General features: G+C 43.4%; 2 long non-coding RNA genes across 4 annotated transcripts in view; one reads left to right on the top strand and one right to left on the bottom strand.

Moving 5' to 3' along the window:
- Positions 1 to 98: 98 nt before the first annotated feature.
- LOC125626313 (uncharacterized) lies at positions 99 to 19,837 on the top strand. The gene is made up of 4 exons (XR_007353736.2): positions 99 to 193; positions 6,466 to 6,702; positions 11,588 to 11,684; positions 19,508 to 19,837. It is a non-coding gene; the product is annotated as an uncharacterized LOC125626313 (long non-coding RNA).
- LOC125626312 (uncharacterized) overlaps positions 6,694 to 22,642 on the bottom strand; it is a 26,779-nt gene continuing 10,830 nt past the window's right edge. For all 3 annotated transcript variants that reach the window (XR_012666140.1, XR_012666139.1, XR_007353735.2), the window contains 2 exons: positions 13,672 to 13,806; positions 6,694 to 7,626 (listed from right to left, as the gene is read on the bottom strand). This is a non-coding gene — a long non-coding RNA (uncharacterized LOC125626312). The remainder of the gene's footprint in view (positions 7,627 to 13,671; positions 13,807 to 22,642) is intronic.

Genomic DNA, 22,642 nt, shown 5'->3' on the forward strand with positions numbered 1-22,642 from the left:
AAGGGCAATGGGCTGGGCTAAGGATTGGTCTGCGTAGGCCGGGGGGCGTGGCTAGAGGCTGGGGCGGGGCTGAGATGGGGGCTGGGATAGGGCAACAAGGCATGATGGGAGTCTGGCTAAGGCAAAGCATCATGGGAGTCTGGCTAAAGCAAAGCATCATGGGAGCTAGGTGTCAGCTGGGAGCCTGGCTAAGGTAAAGCATGATGGGAGCCTGGCTAGCGCCAGGCATGATGGGAGCCTGGCTAGGAGTGGGCTGGGGGCATGGCTAGGGTCAGGTATAGTGGGGGCTTAGTTACGGCAGGGCAGCTGCTGTGTAAGGGATCCAGGCAAATAATTAAGTGGCTATTTAACTGTCCCGCACGTGGGGTTCATGCTGGGCCAGCGGGGGCTGCTCATTGACCTCCCCAACGTTTATTTATTTAGCTTTCCAGAGTATTGAACCATTGCAGATTTCCATCAGAATTAAAATTAACAATTAACACAGCCCCTTTTTAGATGCAATTTTGCGGCACAGATACTAAAGGTTCTTCCAGCCCTATGTGGATTAACAGACCACTACTGTATTTATATCTGAAATCTTTGGCACTACTTACAACACTCTAGATGCTTAGGAATCGTCCTGTAACTTCACACCTAGGGCACTGCACACATACAGTACTGGTAACCCCACATGTTTAAAAATCATCAGTCTCGGGACCCAAAAAAATCACGGGATTGGTTTTAAAATCATAAGATTTTTTAAAACTGGGCTTCTTTTTATTTACCTTTTGGATTCTGGTACTTGGATCACATTTTCAAGCTTTTCTGTACAGCCCCAGGGCCTAGACATCTAATGGTGTTTTTAAATGAAAGCTGAGATTCTCACATAATCACTCTAGTCCAGGAACTGGGACTTTAAGAAAAAACATCAAATATCACACGAGACTCCTCAAATGTTGCAGGCTCGTGGCACTGCACTTATAAAAACATTGCACACTGAAGGCCTGATCCTGCAACTGTGCACACTGAGGGCACTGTGCACTTCGAAGAACACTGCAGGTAAAATCCTCCCCCCTTTGAAGTCAATGAGAGTTTTGCTGTTGACATTAGTGGGGCCAGGATTTCATCCTGCCTGCTTTGGGCCTGATCCTACAAACACTTCCACATGGGAGTTGTTTTTGTGGAGATGTGTTTGCAAGATTCAGCTCACACTTTGGAATGCTTTGCCTATAGATTGTTTTATTTCCGCATGTTGACTAACAGACTGGAGCACCTTTCCGTCACAAATCCACATGCGATCTTAACAAAGGCATTGTCCTCACAATTTGTTGGGGGGGTGAGAGAACCTGGATTTGTGCAGGAAATGGCCCAACTTGATTGTCATGCACATTGTGTGGAGAGTTGTCACTTTGGATGGGCTATCACCAGCAGGAGAGTGAATTTGTGTGGGGGGGTGGAGGGCGAGAAAACCTGGATTTGTGCTGGAAATGGCCCAACTTGATGATCACTTTAGATAAGCTATTACCAGCAGGACAGTGGGGTGGGAGGAGGTATTGTTTCATATTCTCTGTGTGTATATAAAGTCTGCTGCAGTTTCCACGGTATGCATCCGATGAAGTGAGCTGTAGCTCACGAAAGCTCATGCTCAAATAAATTGGTTAGTCTCTAAGGTGCCACAAGTACTCCTTTTCTTTTTGTCCTCACAAATGCACTTTAAGAAGTTTTATTGCTTAGTCTTTATGAGCACTTGGTATTGGTCTTTATCTGCAAATCCATCCTTGGATATAAACATTAAACAATTTGACATGCAGCTCAATTGTATTCCACAGTCCAACAGATCATTAAAATGGAACCAAGAAACAGAACACTGAAAGACTTTAATCTCTCTGGACACTCGATTACAGACCTAAAAGTTGCAATTCTTCAACAAAAAAACTTCAAAAACAGACTCCAACGAGAGACTGTTGAATTGGAATTAATTTGCAAACTGAACACCATTACATTGGGCTTGAATAAAGACTGGGAGTGGATGTGTCATTACACAAAGTAAAACTATTTCCCCAGTAATTTAGGTTGGGGAGCCTGCTAATTAGAAGAGAGCTAAAAGATTTTTGCATAACATTTAAAATGTGTCTAAGTGGAGATGCTGTTTGTCTTATTTTGATAAGAAGTGACTTGAGGTCAATCTTTGTGGGAAACATGGCTTTGGGTAATGTGAACATTTACAATATAAAATATAAATCCCGGTAGGGATTATACATGTCAACAATAGTTCTGTCTAGTTTACAAAATTATTTAAACACTGTTCTCATCTGGGTCCCAATCTGACAGGCACCCCCAGGCTTAAGTTTAAGTACATGAGTAATCTGACTCAGTGGTTATATATCATGCAAAAATATTTCGGTTCTCTGCTAATTAAATTCACTTGTATAAACGTTGAGGGATCGAGGCCATTATTTGGTCCTGTCTACAAAACTGGCCACTCAGGACTGGGAACCATTTTAGCTTGAACTTTATTTAAACGAGTTGAAACAAGTTGATTTATGGGTTTAGTTGGTTCATTTTTTTTACTTTAAATAGCAGGAATATCAAGTCTCATCTTCCCTGTTTCTGCTGAAGGACTCATTGGAAGATCAGAGAACTGCAGTAGGAGCTTTTTCAGCCCTCATTGGAGGCCATGTGGAATTGAATCTTTCACAAAAGATGGATCTACACTAGATTTCTTTTTATACCTTCCAGTGGTATCAGCAGTAGAAGCTCTAGTGTAGACAGTGCACTGGCATCTACACTACATCTATCCAGATGGTTCTATAATGGGCTGGGGCATCAGCCCAATTTCATCCTCCTGCACGCTGGTAGAAACCCATTTAAATTCGAAACCAAAATCCAGCCAGGTTGTTGTCATTCAAGGTCCCAGTGCACTTTCGGTATGTGTTTGAATATTAACCCTGCTACTAATTATTATTATTATTTTATTTATGCTATTGTAGGAATGCCTAGAGGCCCAAATCATAGTTTAGGACACCACTGTGCTAGGCACTATACAAACAGAACACAAAAGACAGTCTCTGCTCTGAAGAGTTTGCAATTTAATCCGAGACAAATGCCAACCTAAATTCACTCGACAATTTCAGATCGATAAGGGCTTCTTCACTTCTTGCACTAACATATTGTGTAGAGTGCTACTGTACTGTGTTAAACAGCCATCATGTTCTATTCCAGAGGTGGCTACATTTCAATGATGGATCCCTAAATATCCCTTGCTCACGTCTGAAGGAATTTGTGAGGTTTAATTAATGTTCTTTGAGATCCTCAGGTGGAAGGCACTACAGAAAGGCATTATTAATCTGCTAAATATGTTTTAAATTTACAATCAACATAAAACATGCCAGTGCTGACAGTTTCGGGGCAGTGAAAGTTTCCTTGACATGTGCGCGTATCATGTTTTCAGTCAAACACTGTTTCCATTCTTACCCATTTGCATGACTGCCTGGAGCGGGGTTGTATACTCAGCTGCTTTTCCATCTTTGCTGGGCAAGAGATTGACACAGTAACCTCCCTCTGTTTTTTCTGTGGTGTCTCTAAACATGACATCCTGGCACTTTTGCCCCGTCAGAGACACTTTGGCAAATCTCCTCCGGCACTTGGTCAATTAATATGAAGAGTTCTCATTTCTCCTTGCTCGGCGTTGAAGGCCATTATTTATTTTTTAAAGGCACAGTATCCCACATCTTACAGTTTGTTTCCCAGTTGTTTGCTATTCACAAATTCATGCTGCCTTACCAATGTGCACAGTCTTCCCCAACAGGGTCACCTGCAGACTGAAAGGCAATGCTGGCTGGTGAAGATGGGTACGAAAAATTGATATATAAAACCAGAGAGACAGTGTTATCTAGTGGATAGGGCACTGGACTAGGAGAAGACAGTTTTATTTTCATCTCTGCCATAAAACTCATCGTGTAACCTTGGGGAAGTGATTTTACCATCTGTGCCTCTGTTTCCCCTCCAGCCCTTTGTCCATCTTGTGTATTTAGATTTATGCCGTTCAGGGCAGGGATTGTGTGTCTGTGCAGCACACAATTGCTCTGGGCTGAGATCTCTAGGTGCTATTGTAATACCAATAAAGAACAATTATAAAGATGCCACTTAGATACAGTTTATAGCAGGCGGTAAAGATCATAATGTATCTCATTCAAAACAGGGCAGAAAATGCTCACACTACGTATCTTTTATTGATAAAAAGAAAAGACTCTCTTCATGGCCTGCTATCCTTGGTATCTCTGGTATGACTGCCCACAAGAAGGACTATGTAAATATACTTAGAGAGAGAGAGAGAGAGAGACCTACCCAGTGCGTACTAGAATGAGACCCACCAATTCAGACAGACCACTGAACAACCATCAGATGCTAACAATTTTAGAATGCTACCGACAGAGTCCGGAATTGAACCAAAGACCTGGAGGTTGAACACCTTCTCTTGTTTCTAAATAGCCATCTTTAAAATCATGGTGTAGCTAGGCCATTTGCTATGGAGCAACAGTAGCTCTTTAGCCAAGGCTCTGTATGAGAGAAGGGATAACCTGTATGAAGCCATGTGGTTGCAAAGAACTTTCCAAAGGCTGAAGCTCATCTCCCTCAAATCTGCTACTTGAAGTGGGACAGAGCCACATGCTCCTGTGCTGCTGCTGGGCTCTACATCCTTCATACATAAGGCAGTGTTGCCCACTAATGTGTTGCAAGTATGTATTCAGCACTGGGTGCCAAGCAACGTTGAGCTGATAGATGGTTTTGTAAGGTGATACCTCACAGCAAGGATTTAGCACGTATGAACTGCTTTGTTAAAATTAGATTCTGAAATTCCTTCCAATCGGTCACCTGGAAAATGTCTTTTCAATGCAGATTCAGCACCCACAATATTCTTAAGAGCTTGTATGTATTCGGCAATGGTGGTAACATGAGGCCCTGAGTTTAGGACACATTAAAGAAGGAACCACCGTATATATGGCTGTGTCACAACCTCAGCATCACTCCGTGTTTCTTTTTCTTAGCTGTTTTGCCATTTTCTCCTCTACCACCAGCCTTGTTTATGTGAAAGAGTCAAACCACAGTCAGGGCTGGATTTGCACATGGGCCACACAGTGACCCTCCATATGGTTGAGCAGCAGGGTTTGCACTGAGGAGCTTCTGCACTACAGCACTGAACATGACCATCTGAGCTAAAGGAGTACCACTTGATGGTGGTAGTAGTAGTAGTAAACTATTATCCCCTAGTGGAAGAGCCACTAGAAGGGAGGGTGACACAAACTTTGCCAGGATGTTACACCAGCAACCTCCTCTCCATGAGCGCACACATGTCCTCCATTGTCTTCTGGCCTAGTCTAATTCCCAACCGTGGCAGATAAACTTGGGGAAGGGGCTATCTTCTTGTCCTCTCCCAACTCTCGCCTCAGTGACAAGTTCTCTAGCCCCATCCTCCCTAACCAAATCTTGATTTACACTAAGAAAGGTGAATTCTATTCCTAACCCTTGCTGTGCAGATAGGAAAACAAGATCTGGGGCTAACTAGGTAACAGCCTCATACGGTTTTCTCTTCTCTGATCCATGCTGGTAGGAAAGACACATGATTCAGCAGGAATGTTTACCTAGCTAAAGTGTTACTGTTAGTGATCTCTGGTAGTATAGGTGGTCCTATTCCCAGCTCTCCCAGGGGCCTTGTCTGTCTGCTAAGAACTTGTGTTTCATTCCAGCCCCTAGTGTTATGCCATGATGAATTAATCTGCTAACACAAGAGCTACAAAACAGACACTAGTGACTTTCTGATGATATTTGCTGGAACAAAGGTAGAGAGGAAATGTCCAAGTTCACTTGCCCCTTTAAACCATTTCAGTAGTCTAATTCTGCCCTCAACCCTTCTCTGTTTGTTACTGTGCAGTTCGAAATAAACAGACTAAATTCAGGGATGGGCCCAGGAGTCTGAATTTTGGTTGTGCGAAACCTCATCAATCATGTTTTAATTTTGCAAACCCCATGCTCGAAACCAAAAAGGGTCTAGGTTCCAATTTATCACGACTGCCAGAGTAGGGGAGGACTTCGGGTGACGGGTCCCGGTTTTCTTTCTTCTCAATAAGTTTTTTTGCAATTAGTTTTGCAAGCCGTCAGCCATCAGCTTTCAGTTTCACAAAATCAAAACCTGACCTAGTTTGGCTCTAGGATTCATTTTTTTCTCCAGACCACAGTTCAGGGGATTGTGAACAAAATCTTTCAGTTGTGGCCCATCTCGTGTTACACAGTAAAGGCCAAACCCTGCTCTTTCTCTCATGTAAATTGGGTTTAACTTCCTGATGCCATTGGGAATTTACATCAGTGTAAGTGGAAACAGAATTTGGACCTGGGTGACTGGAATGAGCGCTGCAGATGCCCAGCTTGTCTGTAAATAAAATGAGACCACTTGGATTAATTATTATTCTTATTTATTATTATTTGCAGTGCCTAGAGGGTCCTACCCAAGCTCGGGGAGTCATTGTGCTAGCTGCCGCACAGACACATAGTAAAAGACGGTGCCTGCTCCGAAGAATTTGCAAACGAAATAGGCAAGACAGACAAAGGTTGAGAGAGGACACAGAGGAGTGAAGTGACTTGTCCAACATCACACAGAAGATCAGCGGCAGAACCAGGAATAGAACCCAGGTGGCCTGGGTCCCTGTCCATCGCCTTAACATGGATGTAGGTGCTCAATGTTGAGAATTTTGGCCTACATGACCAACTTGTGACATAGGCAGGTGTTGTTATCCCCACTTGCAAGGGGAAAACTAAGGCTCCGAGAGCTGGAGTGACTTGCCACGGCTCACACAGAGTCAGTTTCATCCAGGAATAGAAGCCACAGGCTAAGCTTCTCTTTTCCATTCAAATGTGAACATCTGTCCCAAGTATCTGCACTGTGAAATGGAATGTTGTCAACTGGATTTAGACATTTTTAGTTTAACCCGGGGGTAAATATTTCGACAGATGGGGATTTATTCCCTTCAAAGAGCCATCGGGGCATCAGCATTTTGTCAGAATTATGCGGGGGGAATTCTTACATTAAATATTTCTTGGAAAGAGTGACACAGCTCTGCTCCTGACTAGAACTGAGATTACCATCATCCCTGTACAAACTCTGTATGCAAACAGAGCCGATCTCAGCACAGTGCCGAGAAAGAAAGTAATGCTTTTTGTAACCACTAAGTGGCAGAGAAGCTTTAAAGTGGCTGCATTAATCACTGCTGGGAAATATATCCTGTCCAGAGCTATGAGAAGAACCATTGGTTTTTCCTTGAGATAGGTACATAGATCTGTGTTGAATTTCTCATGATTCAGATGTGATAGGGAAAGGAAGATGGGATTGGTAAGGAGGTGTAGAGTGGTGAGAGGATTTTCTTGTCATGTAGTTGCTATTTAATGCTTAAGTTTGTATCTTTGTTTTTAAATCAGTAAAGACATATTATTATTAGGAATAATGATAACAATACTAATTAGTATATAATAATTAATCCTACAAATTAGCATTCCTTTTTTCAACCTGAAAATGTATATTTTGTGGGAGGAAAATTTGGTAAAAATCCATTTTCGTTTTCCTGAGCCATCCAAGCATTTGAAAGAAAGTGCTACCTGTTAACATAAGACAGATAATTATTAATAATAATGATCGCTCATTGGTCCTCATCTGCTATGCTATTTAAAATGAGACCAGGCATACATTAAGGCTTTTCATCTAAATATTTGACAATTATTTTCTTTCAGTTACAGATTTGTTTTTTCCCCTGACTTTTACTCTTTAAACAATTTAATTTTATTTTGGTTCCATTTTGTTTATTATAAGGAAGTTCATTTGTTGTCAACTCTTTATGACAATAGGCGATACGTGAACCAAAAAAACCTGAAAGTAAAACACAAATCCACCCCAGAGCTCTTGATTAACTGGGTCTAATACCAAACTTTCTGCATTGATCTTATCATATACCTACTCATTCCTTCCTTAGCCTTTCCGTCCATACTGACTCTCCCTCCGTACAAAGTACAACTTCATTTCGTTACTGTGATTTGTTTCCTTTTCAATTCACTGTTGTTTCAGGATTTGTGTCTTTTACTGTATTGTGGGTTTGGGGAAAAGATGTGGGTGTTTTCATTCCTGGACTAAAAGAAAAGGAGTACTTGTGGCACCTTAGAGACTAACCAATTTATCTGAGCATAACCTTTTGTGAGCTACAGCTCACTTCATCGGATGCATTCAGTGGAAAATACAGTGAGGAGATTTATATACACACAGAACATGAAAAAATAGGTGTTATCATACACACTGTAAGGAGAGTGATCGCTTAAGATGAGCTATTACCAGCAGGAGAGCTGGGGGGAGAGGGGGCGAAGAAGACCTTTTGTAGTGATAAGCAAGGTGGGCCATTTCCAGCAGTTAACAAGAACCTCTGAGGAACAGTGCGGGGGGGGGGGGGGGATGGGGGGGGGGGAATAAACATGGGGAAATAGTTTTACTTTGTGTAATGACTCATCCACTCCCAGTCTCTATTCAAGCCTGAGTTAATTGTGTCCAGTTTGCAAATTAATTCCAATTCAGCAGTCTCTCGTTGGAGTCTGTTTTTGAAGTCTTTTTGTAGTAATATTGTGACTTTTAGGTCAGAGATCGAGTGACCAGAGAGATTGAAGTGTTCTCCGACTGGTTTATGAATGTTATAATTCTTGACATCTGATTTGTGTCCATTTATTCTTTTACGTAGAGACTGTCCAGTTTGACCAATGTACGTGGCAGAGGGGCATTGCTGGCACATGATGGCATATATCACATTGGTAGATGTGCAGGTGAATGAGCCTCTGATAGTGTGGCTGATGTGATTAGGCCCTAGGGTGGTGTCCCCTGAATAGATATGTGGACACAGTTGGCAACAGGCTTTGTTGCAAGGATAGGTTCCTTGGAAATGCTGGAAATGCCCACCTTGATTATCACTACAAAAGGTTTTCTTCACCCTCCCACCCCCCTGCCCCCCCCGCTTTCCTGCTAGTAATAGCTCATCTTAAGTGATCACTCTCCTTACACATCTCCTTATGATAACACCTATTTTTTCATGTTCTGTGTGTATATAAATCTCCTCACTGTATTTTCCACTGAATGCATCCGGTGAAGTGAGCTGTAGCTCACAAAAGCATATGCTCAAATAAATTTGTTAGTCTCTAAGGTGCCACAAGTACTCCTTTTCTTTTTGCGAATACAGACTAACACGGCTGCTACTGTGATTCCTGGACTATGGGCTCAATCCAAAACCCATTTAAATCAAAAGGAGTCTTTCTGCCAACTTCAAAGGGCTTTTGGATCGGGCTACAGCTCTGGTTTTCATTGATGAGACCACGCAGCCTTTGCTTTTGTTTAAATTATACCTGTTTAGTTATGTAGCTATAAACATCCAGGAGTTTTCAGGCTCTTTATATACAGACACTTGTTATTAATTATTATACTTTATCATGATTAATTTTGAACCTTGCTGAGAACTTGACTCAAAGGGAGAATACAGGGGCTGAGTCTCCTCTCCCTTACACTGGTTTTATACCAGGTAGCTCCAGCAAAGCGCTTACTTAGCTTTAAGCATGTGCTTGGTCAGGTGTTTTGCTGAATAGGGATGGACTTAATCATGGGCCTACAGATAAGTACCCACTTAAGTTCTTTGCTTAATTGGGGCCTAAGCTTTTTCAAGGTGTAGAGTGAGTGCAGAATCAGATGCACAGAGTTTGTCACCAAGTCCCCTATTTGACTCTCTGCACCTCGGTTCCCCATCTGCAGCGTGAGGATGGGAATGGCTCCCAGGGGTGTGCTGAGATCAGTTGTATAATCTCTAGCGTGGAATGCCATGGAAATGCCTATACATCATGTTGCGTCGGTGCACAAATGACAGTGGAATTTGCTTTTGCTTCTCCTCACCTGTAATAATTACTCATTTCCATGGGACAAATCTTACCCTCTAAAAGCCAGCTCCCTTGTACCTTTGTTCCTAAATTAGAATGATCAGTGGGGGCTGTTAGGAGCTAAGATCAGACTGGAAACTATTCCTTTGATTCCTTTTAAAGTTTTTAAAGTCAGGCAAGAATTTTGTATGGCACTCAGCTGCAGGCAGAGAATGCTAGAGCTTGTGAGGCTGCCAGTTCAAACCAATTATGAATTAACTGACTTGCCTGGGCATTAAAATGCCTAATAAAGCTTGCTCAGTCATTGTAATATGGACACTATGTTTCTGTTCTCATTATCTGATTTGGGAAGGTCATGGACCTGCATGTACTAGTCCACAGAATCATTTTGGTGTAGTAGTTAGCTCTGATGGTGCCCAAACTGAGCCTCCTAACAAACTTCCTCTCTGTGTACAGCTCACAAGAAATATATTGTATTGGGGCTGTGTATCTTGAATGGTCCCTTGAAATATGTATTAACTCCTTACGCTAAACAATCACCTTGTATTTAGCAGTGACACTCTGAGTTAGTTTCCCAGACCTGAAGAAGAGCTCCCTGTAAGCTCAAAAGCTTGTCTCTCTTATCAACAGAAGTTGGTCTAATAAAATATATTACCTCACCCATCTTGTCTTTGTGGGTCAGGAAGGAATTTATCTTCATGAATGAACAACATGCTTATATCACAGTGGCCTGGGGTGGAATGAACTGTGGGCATGTAAACTAATGTGCATACATCAGACCTGTCCTGACATCACCCTTTGGAGAATGTTATATAAATCTCCAGTGGTTCAAACTGGAAGTGCTTCCAAAACAAATTTCACACAGAAAGGGAGCAAGTTATATAGTGGGTAATATGGTAACTTCACCGAGGATTAAGTTTTTCTTGGAGGACTGCATCACTACAGCTACTTATCCTTTCAAAAGCAGCTTTTCATCCATTGATCTCAAAGTACATTACAAAGGTGGATATGTGTCCTTATCTCCATTGTACAGATGGGAAAACTGAGGCACAGAGCTTGGCGGTGACATGTTCAAGGTCAGTGGCAGAGCCAGAAGTAAAACCCAGGTCCAGCTAGTCACCTGTTGTAAATCAGCATAACTCCACTGAAGTCAATAGAGATCATGCCAATTCACACCAGGATCTGGCTCTCTCTTGGGATATTCCATTGCCAAAGTGATTTCTGTTGAAAAAGTGAGAGGGCCAGATTCTCCACTTGCATATCATAGTGGTAACATTTTACACTCACTCGATTTGCCTCTCTATTGCTCTGCACCTTGTGTAATCGATTATTCCAGCACTAGCATTTTGTACCCAGTTTGAACATGAGTAAATGACGGCAAAAGGTAGTGGGGACACAAGGCCTGTTATTATTGTGCAATAATTGTGCATTTAGCAATAATACCAATCTTTATTCTACTCTGAAACCTGTATTAAAGCAACTATTATTCACATGAGTAGACTTGACGCTCACCACAGAACTAGCTTGTCTTGCCAGCCAGCCCTAACAAGCGCTTCTTCTGAAAGCTTTTTATCCTTTCTCACACTGCCCAGCCTTGTTTTACTACAGCGTATACATATGTTTGGCACTAACCTAATTCCCTTCATTTCTTCTTCTATTGCAGGTCATTACTGTGCCCATTACTAGGCTCATTCTATTGCCTGGAATTGAAAGGGGCCACAGGAAATCAGATTTTGGAGCTGTTGCCACGAACAGCTGACGTAAGTGACCTGTCAACAGGTACTCCTCCGTAGGTCCTTATTCTGCCAGTGTCCCCTCTGCCTGCACAGAACTCCATTGTAGTCATCAGATCAGATCGCAGAATCAGGGCAATAGTTGGGTTCTCAGAACAGTGTTCAATAGGGATGATAGAACAGTGTCAATGTGAAGTGAAATGAAACTGTGATAGCTCAGTACAATCGGCAGTTTCTTAGATTCATCAGGTGTTTCCAATCTAATCTATCATCACCTACTTATTTAGCAGTTATCACCACAGGGCAAGATTTTCAAAAGTGACTAAACATTTTGGATACCCACATTTTGAGGTGCCCAGTTTCAGACCATGCTGAGTACCCACATGCTTTGGAAAATCAGGCCCCATCAAGGTGCCTCGAGTTGGGCGCCCAAAACCACTCGTCCCTTTGGAAAATCTTGGCCACGTTAAACATCTGAGAAGCTCAGTGTAGAAGGATCAAGCCTGGTATGAAACACGCAGGAATGGGATGGTGTGTCTGGGCCCCTTATGAAAACCAGATGGGGCTCTGATTTGGGCACATTGTTAAAGTGGAATTGTTCTAAGTCACGATAGAGTTGCAAAGATAATGGAGGGATTCAATGAAGTGAGGTAAAGTACTGAAGGCTGCAGGTTTTCTTACATGCTTCCTCTCTTTTTAACTTTCGCTGTTACTCTCTCACATATACACACACACAGTCTCTCTCTCTCTCTGTCTTACACTAACTCACACACTCTCTGTCTCTCTCTTCTACACACTTTGGCTGTGTCTTCTCTGCTAAGAAAAGGGGTGTTTTTCTACGATGTAACTAACACACATTAGCTATCCTGCAGGAACAACACACTGGTGAGAAGTCATGTTAGATTTATCATGAGGGAAACTAGACAAGGCCGGCACCATACCTCCTGCCTGCGGTGACCTCGCCTAGAAAGCTTATGCTCAAATAAATTGGTTAGTCTCTAAGGTGCCACAAGTGCTCCTTTAGTTTACCTTGCAGTAAAACTAAAGTGCCTTATCTCCACTAGCTAATTCACACACCTTTTCTCAGCAGCACCTTCACCTGTCTCCCCATCTTACACAGACATCCACCAAATGGTAGCCACAGAAACTCCTTTCGTTTCATGCTAGTGGCTAAGGATGCCTCTTCGTTGGTTAAGTAACTTGTGTTTAGTAATTACTTTCTAATGTAGTATCCTTCAGAAATGCCAAGTGTGCTGTTCCCAAGGCTGCAACCAGAGGCCGCTGTTAGAACCACTTTACCTTTGGAGCTTTGTCTTCACTGCAGAGTTAACTTGGGTAATCAGCACTGGGTCTGAGTGCTCAGGTTGGCCTAGCTGGGGCATGAGTAGCCACACTGCAGAGCCCTACCTGAGTGAGTGTGTCTTTATGGGTGCGTCACTCACCTTAATTTACATGCCGATGGAGAGAGAGACGAATACCTTTTGTCTGGCAGAAAACGTGATTCTCAGTTCTGACTTTAGGAACATATTTGCAGTATGCATACATAACTCCTTATATAGTATCTGTACATACAGTGCACCATGATATACATGTGACCCTCGTTTTCATTTAAGACTTCACACGATATTCTTTGGTGAACCAGATTGGACATACCAGGATCAGGGTATTCTTGTCACCCCTGGCTAGTTGGCATTGAGGGGTTTATGGAAGTTTCTTTTTCAGTGGAAGCCATTTTCTCCTAAAGCTATTGGACCTTTGCATGGAACTGCAGCCTCTCAGTCTGCGTTAACCCACAGCTATGGGGATTTCTAGGACAGAAAGAATTACTGCATAGGGACAACCAGACTGCAGACTCTTTTGGTTTAGTATCCAGCACGGGTGCAGGACAGGCAGTGCCAGAACCAACTTTCCTCCCACCCTGTACTGTCTCTGCCGATGCACCTCAGGCCTTACGGTTGTGCTGGATCCAAAGCCCAGTGAAGTCAATGGAAAGAGTCCCATTGTTAATAGTCACCTCAAGGGCTGAGAGATGAGCTCATCTCCGTAGCCTCTTCATTTCTTGTCTCTCTGTTAGGACTGTTATGAAGGAGGCCAGTTGTTTTCTTATCTTCAGCAGAAGGGTGGGCCTGGAACCAGCCCTCAGAGCCTCCTGTTGGCACAGATAAAGAATCACGGGCTAACAGGGGTGGAATTCATCCAAGGCGAATACGGTGAGCAGAGATCTTAGCAGCTCAGTAAGCAAGTGGGTACTTTTGGATCAGAAATACTGGCAGGACACTGAAAGAACTTCATAGGAGACTGGAGCTAGTACAGTTGTCCTTGCTTTTCCAGGACGTGAGAGACACGAGGGATAGCTCAGTTGTTTGAGCATTGGCCTGCTAAACCCAGGGTTGTGAGTTCAATCCTTGAGGGGGCCATTTAGGGATCTGGGGCAAAAATTGGGGATTGGTCCTGCTTTGAGCAAGGGGTTGGACTAGATGACCTCCTGAGGTCCCTTCCAACCCTGATATTTTATGACTCTATGAAACCTTGAGCGCAGCAACAGTTGCTTTCTGCTGTGATGGCTCACTGGTTCAACAGATGTGAGCAAACTTTTAGGTGGGCTGCATCTCACAGTCTTAAAAGGCATGATCAGCATGTGATCCTCTTGAAAGCATAAGGACCATGCTTCCATTCAGTCATCTGATAATGATGTCGAACAGCTATTTTAGATATAGATGGCTATAGATACAGCGGTTAGCTGTGCCACTATAACTAACATAAACCTTATTTCCCCTCCGACAATATTGCACTTAGCTCGTGTCCAGACAGGAATTTTAGCCACTAGTGTAGCTGCATCAGTTTGTGTCACTGCAGTGTGATGTGTGATGTGAACCTTGTTGCACGTACCGCTGCACTGGTGGAAATCATGCCTACACAAGAGGTTTCCACCAGCGTAGCTAGCTATGCCAGCTAATACTGAGTGTAGACCAGCATTCAGTGATCTCTTCTGCCAAGACTCTTTTACTAAGGTGAGCTCTGGTCCCTTTTGTTTGTTGTTCTCCCCTTCTTCTTTTTTTTTTTTTCACACAGCAAATCCAGTTGCCTTTGACAAACTGCACAGAGACAAGGCTTCTGTATATCTCAGAGCAGGGGCACAGTCCACAAAATTGGGACCCAGATGCACATGCAAATTGGCTGAAAATAGGTATTCCTAGGATTCATAATTCCAGCCTGGGCCTGTTATAGGATGGGTCTGAAATGTGAAGTTCAGGAACCATCTGAACTTTGGGAAAGTTTATCTCTCTGCAGAAAAGTCCCGTGGAACTGAATTGAGAATGAGCTCCTTTCTGTAGGTTTTCTCAGCCATCCTATAGAATATTCCTGCTCTAAAGTTCTATAGAATGATTACAACAACCTATTCAAAGAATCTCATCCTCTATTTAAATTCTATAGGTTTTTCAGAGTAATTACTGTAGAAACACGTTGGTTCCATCCCTATTAAATTCTATAGGAAGGAAGAGGAAGTGCTGGCCTGGATTCCTGGTTCAGGCCCATCTCTGTAGTGTATATGGCAAAAGGGGGAAAGGTTATTTGCCTTTTGCAGACTGAACAGAGATGAGGCAGAGGTGCATAGGTTTGTGTGAAACTGGCAGCTGGCTGCAGTGGGGGTGTGACTGGCGGCTACAATGTGTGACTGGCAGTGGGGATGGGACTGGGGGCTGAAGTATGTGTGGCTGGCAGATGCCACATGAAGGAAGCAATTTGAGGGTCACCAACAATCCCAGAGGCCACACATCGAGCAGCCCTCCACTCGTGTCTGCTTTGCTGCTGACTCCTAACTGAACCTGACAGGAAGGCAGTTACCAGAACCGCTAACTCTCTGGGGAAAAGCTTACAGGAGCTCATTCCCTTGACGCTCACTTTCCATACAGAGACTAGAGGAGTAGCGAGAGTGTGTGTTAACAACAGCTAAGGCTGTGTGGGGAAAAAACAGAGTCACCATCAAACCAGCCAAAGATAAAAACCCTCCTTTGGGCCTGTTTGTTGGAAAACCAAAGTGAAGCTTTTACTTTGTCAGCAAATCTTGGCCAGGGTTCGAATTGGGCCTGTTTGTTGCAGCTTGGTAAGCAGCTGTAGTAGCTGCTCTGGAATCTAAACTTTCGTTTAATAAAATAAGGTCCCCTGCCCTTACAGTTGTGGAGAAAACTTTTAAAACCTGGCCTGAGTGTAACTGGTGCAGCCATATCTGCCTGAGTCTGCAGACAGCCTGAAGCACTAGTGGGTAAGAGGCACAGATAAATTATTATTATGGGGGTTCTCCAAATGTGCGAAATGCTTTCCAGGCACAGCAGGAGATACAGTCTCTGGTGTTAAGGAGCATATAGTCTTTATTTGTTGGCATATTTTCAATTATTATTTATACGGCAGTCGCACCAAGGGGGTCAGAGATTAGGGCCCCATTGTGCTAGGTGCTGCACAAACACATACTCAGATATGGTCCCTGCCCTGAAGAGCTTGCAATCTAAAAAGACAAAACAGATGAAAGGTGGGAGAAGAGGAGTATTATTGTCACCCTTTCATAGATGGGGAACTGGATCACAAGATGAAGTGACTTGCCTGAGGTCACACAGGGAGCCTGTGGCAGAGCTCTCAGATCTCCTAAGTCCCAGTCTAGTGCATGAACCACAAGACTACCCTTCTGCTAAAGTTTACAGTTACAAATCCATTATATTTTTATGTCACATTTATTCCAAGGCTTTTTAAGTCTGAATCTTAATGACGACAATTTAAATGCAAATTTTAAATTCCTGATCATAGCATCCAAAAAAGGAGAATGGCCATCCTATTCTGAAGATCTGCACCATCTGCTGAGTAGCGTCTCATTTTGGCAGCATGACTTGGAGGAATTTGGGTTATGGGCGGAGCTTGGGAGAAACACCATCACTTATTTTTCCTTTCTGACCCCTGTTTAAGACCTTACCCATCTCAGGTCTAATATCCTGGGACCGACATGGCTACAAAGTACACTGCATAAGACAAAGTTGTAAGGCATTGTTCCCAGCCTCTCATCATAGCAAACAGGAATAATATGCCATGTACGTAAGAGAAAGATAAACAGACATTGATGCAACCGGCCAGATGATTATTTGTCACATTATTGACTCTGCTCATTACTTCTATGGGGTGGGTTACTAAAGTGGACACCTGAAGGTTAAGGAAGAGCAATAGTAGAAAAACATGAAAGAGAACGGAGAGGAGCAGAGGCTGAGTTGAAGTAGAATATAAAGGCCCGATTCTCCATTGCCTACACTTTGTGCAGTCATTTATGTCAATGCAAACTGGGTGTAAAGCCCAGCCATTTTGCTATACGAGCATGTGGTCCTCCTTTTGCACTGGGGTAAAATACTGCACAAGATGCAGAGCACCAGAGTAGCAGGCCCAGAAAGAGGTTAGAAAAGAGGAAAATGGATAAGCAGAGAGGTGATGTAGGTGATATTTACAGCCTATGGTATGATCTAGCTTGAAGAGAAAAAAGAATTTGTCCAGGTTATCATTTCTGGAGAGGATAATTTTGGAGAAGTGCTGAGAAAAATCCTATTTCCATTTTCAAGCTGCGAAATGCTGTTTGTGGTGGTAAAACCTAGAGTGACCAGACAGGAAATGTGAAAAATCGGGACAGGGGGTGGGTGGTAATAGGAGGCATTATAAGAAAAAGACCCCAAAATCGGGACTGTCCCTATAAAATCGGGACATCTGGTCACCCTAGTTAAACCACCTCTGGCAGAAATGGGATCAGCTGAGCTCCCAGGTCAGATCCTCAGCTGGTGTAAATTAACATCACTCTATTGAAGTCAAAGCAGTAATGCCTATAAACACCAACTGAGGATCTGACCGTGGGTACCAAATTCTGTTCTCAGTTCTGCCTATCTAACAAAAGGAAATGGAGTTACTCTAAATTTGCACCGGTGTAACCAAGAGTGGAATTTGGCCCTAAGGGTCCAAACTTCTTGTCCTTACTGCCTGAATGAGGACTGCAGGATCAGACCCTTTGTAGAAAAGACAAGGAGTAAAGGACCTGCACACATGGAGGCTGCTCATGATATTACAATAACTGTGACTGCCCCAAATGCACTCCCCTACCTTGGGGCTAGCACGATAGCATCTTGGCCCATGACTAAGGCTCCTTCCTAGGTGCTAAAGTAGTACAAATAAATAACAATAATAATAGGGCTTGCTGTCAGTGACTTCAACAGGCTTTGAATCAGCCCCTATTGCAGAAAAGGAGTGGACCTCATAGCACCCCGCCAGCATCAGGAGATGGCTACGTTGCGCGAGTACAAGAAAACTCTTGCTAACCAGAAGCTTTCGCTCCATGACAACCTTGTTCACTTGCCTTGCATTCATCTTAAGCCCCACTGACCATTCTGGGTGGCCAGAGAAGCTCTTTTTTCATCCAGCTTCAACCCAGAAGACACCTGGTGAATGCAATGGGCTGCGTCTGATGTAAACAGCAAGCACCTCGTAAATGATCTCACGTTGAACCCCCTGGTTTCTTGCTTCACTGAAGACAGTGGATGACCATCAACTGTATTAGGATGCTACATGGAAGATGCATGCACCTGATGCATGAATGGAGAACCAAGGATTCGCCACAGTGTGAATGGGGAGCCCTCCAAGCCACTGAACACAAGTGTCCCATCTTTCCATCACCAGGAGGTCTAGCAAAGGTGCACTCTGCATCTCCTGAAGCTCTCGAATGGGTTTCAGATCTTTCTATTAACTTGTAAATGTTGCTAGTTCCATATGAAAGAAGAAAAGTAAGGAAAGAGAAGAAGAAAGACTTGGACTGAGTTTGGCACTCCATTGCCTTCAGTGGGAGTCAGGCACTTAAATACCTTTGAGGATCTGGGTCTTGGGGGTCTGGTTTTCCAATGTAGTTACTGCTGATTTCTACCACAATAAAGGTGAGGAGAATCAGGTCTTAGGCATTCACTTAATCTATGCCATGCTTCTGGATCCCGGGCCCCTGTTCAGCGCAGCCCACGTTGAACAGAACAGCCCCCCACTTTCTATTTTAAAGCAGAAGCTGCATCTACAAAACAACCTTGTTAATATTGTCCCTTGAGGAGGCTGATGGGAGAGACAAGGTGTATTCAGAATGGGTGGGCTCCTATCTCTCTGTAACATATCTGTGGCTCATCCACTGTCCTGCCAGCACCTACCTGAATATCTGGTTGCTGCCTGAACAGCAGCAGGGAGATACAAGCTGAGGACTGGAAACACAGAGCTGTGTGTGCGGGTGCCCTTTCTGATCAGTCTGAAATCACCATGGACCAGTCACTTGAGTCAGACTGGAGTTAGAGGGGGAGGAGGCAGCACAGGGAGGACAGTGCACAGCGATGGAGGCGGGGCATTGGTTTTATCCTCTCTTCCTGCATTTTTATACATTTTTCTTCATCTCCCTTGTGCTCTGGTTCCAAAACCAGATGGGCACCTCCACAGACTAACTTGTCCCTGCAGCCTGGCATTCTTTGCTTCATGTAGATTGTAAAGCCAGAAGGGGCCATTATGACTCTTCCAAACCTGTTGGGTTGTAGGTGTTCTATGAATTAAGATACTTGCATGGTCCTGATTACTGTAAAGATAATACAAGCACCTGCTACTCACTAATGACTGTACCCCTCGTGAAGAAGGTCTGGTTTATTACCCCCATTTTTACAGGTGGGGAACTGAGGCACACAGAAATGAAGTGACCTGCCCAAGGGCACACAGCAAGTCTGTGGCAGTCCCAGATTTGAACCCAGATTTTCTGAATATTAATATGGTGCCTAAAACACAAGATCATTCTTTTTCCTCCTCCATTCCAGCCCATTGATTTCTATGGATTTAAGTCTGCTGACACTTGTAAACAGAACTGAATTGAGGACCACAGCAGAAAGAAACCAAAACAATGGAAATTCATTCCAGAGAAGTCACTCCTTCTAGATGCATTCCCTGTCCTGGCAATATGCCTTGGAATCACTGGCACCACTTCAGACAGCTGCATCTTCCCCAACGTTTCCTGAGGGCTTCAAACCAGAAAGGCAAGGTGATGAAGAGATTTGGTTAAGGGAGAAATAGAAAAGTGACCATAATTACCCAGTTCTATATAACCTCTCTGTGTTATATTAATCCACCTTGCTAAATGATGAAAAATTAATTCAGATGATGTGCAGTGGGACTTCAGGAACAATGCCCATTAGTCAATTTTTAGCCTCACTTACATATGTGAAGTCATTGGGGCTTACATGAGTATAAATGGGTACAGAATCTAGCTGCATAGCTTTAATGGAGCTGCACTCTGTAGATTCTCTCTTTGGTTTCTACTCATGGTGGGGCCATATTCTGATTTTAGTTACATTAGTATAAATGTGGAGTATCTCTACAGAAGTCAGGAAGGCTTGATTCCCTCTGAGTTACTTCAGTTTTATGCTGGTGTAACTCCACTGATTTCAAAGGCATGGCACGCTGGTGTACATCTATTACACTGTAATACCCCTACTACCTAGGTGATAATAACGAGGAGTCCTTGTGGCACCTTAGAGACGAACACATTTATTTGGGCATAAGCTTTCGTGGGTTAGAACCCACTTCATCAGATGCATGGAGTGAAAATACAGGAGCAGGTATAAATACATGAAACGATGGGGGGTTGCTTTACCAAGTGTGAGGTCAGTCTAGCGAGATAAATCAATTAATAGCAGGATACCAAGGGAGGAAAAATAACTTTTGAAGTGGTAAGAGAGTGGCCCATTACAGACAGTTGACAAGAAGGTGTGAGTAACAGTAGGGAGAAATTAGTATTGGGGAAATTAAGTTTAGGTTTTGTACTGACCCAACCGCTCCCAGTCTCTATTCAGGCATAATCTGATGGTATCCAGTTTGCAAATTAATTCCAGTTCTGCAGCTTCATGTTGGAGTCAGTTTTTGAAGTTTTTTTGTTGAAGAATTGCCACTTTTAGGTTTGTTACTGAGTGACCAGAGAGATTGAAGTGTTCTCCTACTGGTTTTTGAACGTTATAATTCTTGATGTCAGATTTGTGTCCATTTATTCTTTTGCCTAGAGACTTTCCGGTTTGGCCAGTGTACATGGCAGAGGGGCATTGCTGGCACGAGAACTTATGCCCAAATAAATTTGTTAGTCTCTAAGGTGCCACAAGGACTCCTCGTTATTTTTGCTGATACAGACTAACACGGCTACCACTTTGAAAAATGGTTACCTAGGTGATAAACTTTTTATACATGCATGGGCTGTAAATCTATCATTGTGGTATAAATCTGGAGTAATGCAGCGGTCAATCAAGCCAACAAAGTTACTCCAGATTTATAGTAACTGAGTTCAGAATCTGGATCATGACGTGGGAATCACATGATTGACAAAACTCTATTTTTCTCTGCAGCAATTATGTCTTTGCGGAGAACGAATGTTTTGCATTGCTGTTTTTCTGTTATGAATCTAAGTTGTGGAATGCAGGAAGCACTTTAGAAAAGGGTTACAAACACAAAGGTGTCTTACGCTGCTATTTGAGTTACTGGATTAAGCTGGGCTGAAGAAACAGAAGATGCCTTTGTTCGTTTTTATGGCATTTGCCAACATTATGAAACCGAAATAGGGCACAGACTGCACAAGTGAACTTTTCTCCTCTGCTGATTTTTCCTCTCCAGTTAATCAGCCATCACAGATAAATTTATCTCAGGTGGCCCTGGCCTAAGGCCTGATCTTGCAAGATTTATCCAAATGAATATGCCTTGCTCCTGGGAGCAGACTCATGAAAATCAAGGGGAACTGGTAGCTTGAGCAAGGAGTGATTGCATAAGTAAGGCTCGCAAGATCTGGCCTAGAGTCTTTCTTCTTCTGTAATTGCCTGTTTGTTATTTACCTTGCCAGCTATGTCAGATGCTGCATGAGAGGAACTTTGCTTTGAATCAAAGGTAATGCCCCAAAGACTTTCAAAAAGAGTTGGGTGTATCACTGCCCTGTGTGTCCCCTTCAATTCATATGGGGGCAATGTAGGGTTAAGCAATCCAGTTCCTGTGCCCAATTCCTACTACAGGAGGCCACTTACTCTAGTACTGCAGAGAACAGACCAGCAATGGAGCAGTACACTGGTTGTGCAGGACCTTGATGGTGAAGATGGGGGTATTAAGTTCAGTGTTGAAAAAAGAGGAAGCCAGAGAAGGGAGTCAAAGAGGAGAGCTGAGGTAGGAAGGGCCATGAACACAGATGGAGCATTTTGGGAAGGGGAGATGCAGGGGGCTCAGAGAAGAGGAAACCATAGTAGTCATGGCAGAGACAGAAGGGATGTAATGTAGAAGAAGGAGCAGGATTTAACAAGAACCTAGAGACGTGGGGGAGAAGGAGAAAGAGAGTCTACAGTGTACGTCAGACTTGGCTGGTAGCAAATGCAAGTTCATTGATCTCAGTGGAGTTGCACTTGCTAGCACCAAGTCTTATGAGTTTGTATTACTTGGGAGTGGGAGATTCTTTGCACCAAGAGAATAAATAACTGGCTGGTATCTTTCCTTGTTTCCTGATAGATGAAGTACCAGAGAATACAGAGGCGATGGGGTTGTACTTTATGAACGCTGCTCCATATGACCCTAGAAATGTTCAGCTGCCTCCAATGTTTTTTTAATTTACATGAAGAGAGAAGCACTTCTTGGAAAGCTGTCCAGCTCCCATTGAAGTCTCTTAGGCCCAGATCCTCAAAGGTATTTAGGTGTCTGAATCCCTTGGGAGTTAGGCACCTAAATCCCATGGGAGTTAGGCACCTACGTGTCTTTGAGGCTGTGGGCCCCAAGTGACCCCATTAGAAGAGGAGGCCTATAGGGCAGATAATAACTAGTCCTTAGCCGAGGCAGGTAAAATGTTCCCAGCTCAGCTTCCAACTGGGTGAATCACAGCTAGCTTCGTGTTCCATTACAAACTGAAAGCCTAACACAGCCTTGTCAAAAGTATCTCA

The sequence above is a fragment of the Caretta caretta genome, chromosome 26, assembly GCF_965140235.1.
Source record: "Caretta caretta isolate rCarCar2 chromosome 26, rCarCar1.hap1, whole genome shotgun sequence".
Lineage (NCBI taxonomy): Eukaryota > Metazoa > Chordata > Testudines > Cheloniidae > Caretta > Caretta caretta.